Source organism: Hibiscus syriacus, unplaced genomic scaffold (genome assembly GCF_006381635.1).
Source record: "Hibiscus syriacus cultivar Baekdansim isolate YM2019G1 unplaced genomic scaffold, ASM638163v2 tig00000778_pilon, whole genome shotgun sequence".
NCBI classification, from domain to species: domain Eukaryota; kingdom Viridiplantae; phylum Streptophyta; class Magnoliopsida; order Malvales; family Malvaceae; genus Hibiscus; species Hibiscus syriacus.
Genome location: NW_024061825.1, coordinates 1,078,790 through 1,083,053, shown reverse-complemented (window position 1 = coordinate 1,083,053; position 4,264 = coordinate 1,078,790). Strand labels below are relative to the sequence as shown.

The 4,264-nt window shown below is 40.2% G+C and overlaps 1 pseudogene; it reads left to right on the top strand.

Moving 5' to 3' along the window:
- The first annotated feature begins 956 nt into the window (after positions 1 to 956).
- Positions 957 to 3,338, top strand: LOC120218815 (annotated as a pseudogene).
- The last annotated feature ends 926 nt before the right edge of the window (positions 3,339 to 4,264 follow it).

Here is a 4,264-nt window from a genome sequence, read left to right as displayed (position 1 = left end):
GAAGACATGCAACTACCAGCTTGTTCGACCTAAATGTTGACAGCGTGGAGGAACCTCATTTCCACAAGAAGAACCTCTTCGTGAGCCAGGTGTGGATGGTGTTGAGACTGGACTATTCGTTCACTCAGAATCACTACAGAATCATCTGCGCTTGTCAGAAAAGGTGTTAAATTCGTAAAAAAAAATTGAAACAGTGCCTAACAGGTAATTAATTCCTATCAGGCACTTTTTGGGTAAAAACGTCCATAATCAGACTTTTAAGAAAAAATAGAGAAATGTTTTTTTGTTGAAGATAGACGAAAATTATCATCTTATCTATAGAATAATAGTCCAAAATATAAGATAAATAAGAATTAATAGATTTCCCGATCTCGCCTGATATTATTGTTACGGTATAACAAAAAGGTTTTTTTAATTAATTCATAATTTGGTTATAATTTATAGGGTAAATACAAATGGTCCCCGACTATAAGGTATAAGTCCCTCAACTATTAAAAATTACAAAATGATCCTCCGACCATAGCGTGTTGTTTTGTTAAATCCCTCGACTATTAAAAGTTAAAAAATTGTCACCTGACAAATTGATGGCATTTTGAGTTGAACGTTAACATGCTGATTGTGATATGATAAAATATGATCCTAAAATCTCAGACAACTATCATCTTTTAATTATCATGTTAATTCTCAACTTAGACAACGGTCGATTTTTTTTAAAAAAATGACAAGTTTGGAATATAATGAATAATCGAGTGATTATTTTGTAACTTTTAATAGTTGAGGGACTCAACAAAGCAACACTCTATAGTCAAATGATCATTTTGTAATTCTTAATAGTCGATAGACTTAATAAACAATATTATATAGTCGGGAGACCACTTTTATACTTTATCCTAATTTATATTATTTTAGACAACACCTTAACTGCTAGTTAGTGTTAACTGTGATTTCGTTGCGCAGTGGGCATGGGATTGAAACTTGGAGAGGAAGGTGGTGGTGTTACCGTTTCAGATGAAAATCCAAAGATGAAAGCTTCAGGCATTAATGCTAATGATATGATTTTCAGAGCTGATAAAATTGATTTTAAAACCCTAGACATGCAGCTTGAGAAGCATCTCAACTTGGTTTGGTCCAAAAACGTCGACGAACATAAGCCCACCGTTGAATGGGACATCGATTTGGCTAAGTTGGAGCTGCGGTATGCCGTCGCTCGCGGCACCTACGGCACCGTCTACCGTGCGACATACGATAACAAAGATGTTGCAGGTACACTCTCACCATCTCTTTTTGCACTACGTACAATGAGGATTCTAGTCTTATGTAATGTTGAATGTTGTAGTCAAGGTGTTGGACTGGAGTGGCGGCGGCGCATCAGAAACCGCGGCGATACATGCGGCGTTTAAGCAAGAGGTCGCGGTTTGGCATAAGCTTAACCACCCGAATGTTACGAAGGTCCTGAATTTTGCTTCTACTTTGTATGTGAACCATGACATAATGTGACAGTTAAAGCCTTATCGTACATCGTGGCATTGTTACAGTTTGTTGGAGCCTCAATGGGAGCTTCCAACCTTAAGATTCAGTTGAAATATCCATCGATTGAAGGTCGTAATTCCCTTCCTTCTAGAGCATGTTGTGTCGTTGTCGAGTATCTCCCCGGTGGCACATTGAAGCAGCACTTGATACGGAATAGGCGAAAGAAACACGCCTTGAAGGTCGTCGTCCAACTTGCTTTGAACCTCTCTAGAGGGTCAGTGAATGCCCTGTTTCCTCTGTTTTTTTTAGAGTCGTAACATAAAACTTTGGCGATAATGATCGTACTTCTTTCCAAATTCGTCGCAGTCTCAGCTACCTTAACTCAAAAAGGATCGTACACCGCGATGTCAAGACGGAAAACCTGTTACTTGACGCTAAAAAAACGTCAAGATCACCGATTTTGGCGTTGCTCGAGTCGAAGCTTGGAATCCATGTGAGATGACCGGTGAAACCGGAACTCTTGGATACATGGCCCCAGAGGTAAGCATCTGTTTCATTCATTTACGTATCATGGACTCAAGTCTGAGTAACATAGTCGGAAAATTACGATAGGTTCTTAACGGAAAGCCCTACAATAGGAAGTGCGACGTCTACAGCTTCGGCATTTGCTTGTGGGAAATTTATTGCTGCGACATGCCTTATCCGGATCTTAGCTTCATCGAGATATCATCCGCAGTTGTTGGAGAGGTTAGTTAGGACCTTATGTTATTGTTACTATATGTGTTGTGACTTAAACTCGACATTCTATCGGCAGAACTTACGACCGGAGATCCCACGGTGCTGCCCGAGTTCCTTAGCGAACATCATGCGGAAATGCTGGGACGCAAACCCGACAAACCGTCCCGAGATGGAGGAGGTAGTGACGATTCTGGAAGCAGTTAATGCAAGCCAAGGGGGAGGGATGATACCGGAAGACCGTTCACCGGGTTGCTTCTGCCTTGCTCCTCGTATGGTTAAAAAAATAGTTAGGCCTGCAAGAATTAAATGACTAGTGATTAACGTATTTGTTGTTATTCATTGAAGTCTCGAGTTCGAGCACCACACATATAGAAGTATGAGCATTCATTATCAAAGAGTTGAGAGTCTAAATAAATCAATTTTGAATCAAATTAAACGATAATCGAACTTTAAAAACTTTCTTAACCGTTAGCCGACCTAAAATTTAATTATCGATTGATTAATCAAATTAAATTTCAATTTTGTCAAAACTAAATAATGAGTACCCTTTCTCTCATGTATTCATTTTACAATTAATATTTAATGTTTGTCAAAGGATAAAGACTTGATTTTAGGTTAAAATCACTGCGGTTTCTCCGATGGTAACAGCCGAAATGAACGCGACACTCACTACAGGGTACACACCCGGCGAGATACATCACAAAGCCCCGGGAATAGCTAGCTTGCCAAGGAGTTTCTTTAGATCATTCTGGCCTATTGTAGGCGATGATATCATTAACCTTTGCATGGACCTGCTTGCTGGTCGAGAGAGAATGGAAAATGTGAATCATACTGTGCTGGTTTTAATTTCTAAATTAGCATAATCGACTTTGATGTCTCAATTTAGGGCCATTGCTTTATGTACTGTGATTTACAAAGTTGATTCTAAGGTCCTGGTTAATCGACTGGGTCTATTGCTTCCCAACTGTATTGATGATAACCAAAGCGCTTTCATCTCTGGTCGCATGATCACAGATAATGTCATTATTGCACATGAATTTTTTCATTACCTTAAGCAAGGTCAATCGAACTCCTCTCGGGGTGCTACTCTCAAGTTGGACATGGAAAAGACTTACGATAGAGTGGAATGATCTTTTCTTCATGCGGTGCTCCTTCGTCTGGGGGTCGCTGAATAGTGGGTATCTTTGATTATGAAGTATGTTTCTAGTGTTTCATACCAAGTTCGCATCAATGGTTGTTTATCTGAAAGTTTCTATCTTACGTATAGTCTCCGACAGGGAGATCCCTTATCTTCATTTCTCTTTGTTCTCTGTGCTCAAGGATTGTCTTCGGTGTTGCATTCAGAACAACTCCACAACCGTATTTCGGGCCTTAGAATCAGTCGTCACGGGCTGAGTATTACTCATTTTTTTTACGCAGAATTTCAAAGGATTCGGGAGGTACTTGACCAATATGAGATTTATTCTGGGAAAAAGGTTCGTATGTTCGGATGGAGGGCAGCTCGTGAGGCTCTCCTCGTTGGCTGTCGGCTCTCCCATGTTGATGCCCCGAATGTTCGATGTTGTTGGTGTTGTGCTCTGGATGAGACAGTTGCTCATGCTTTGATGCCGCTCTTGGTGATCGTCCCTCGTTTGCTTGGCGTAGTATCTATTCAACGCTACAAGAATTACGACCGGGTTTTCCTTGGCGTATTGGTATGAACAGCTCAGTGCCCGCCCACCAGGAGCGATGGGGCGGAATTCACCCGGTTCATCTCTCTTCCTCTTATGCCGATGGTGGTTCACAACCGGTCCTTTGTGGGGAGTTCATGATTCGTCATTCTTCCCACTGAAATCATGCTTTTGTTCAGAGCGTGTTCGCCTTTGAGGATGCTCGGGAAATTACGAACTGTCCTATATCTCCCATTTAAAATTAATTATTAACGTAATATATAAAACAAACATGATCGTATCAGCATAAAAATGCAGGGTAAACTACATATTTAGTACCAAAATTATCAGTTTTGGTTTGTTTTAGTACCTAAACTTTTAATTTTTTAAAACCATACGTAACGTTT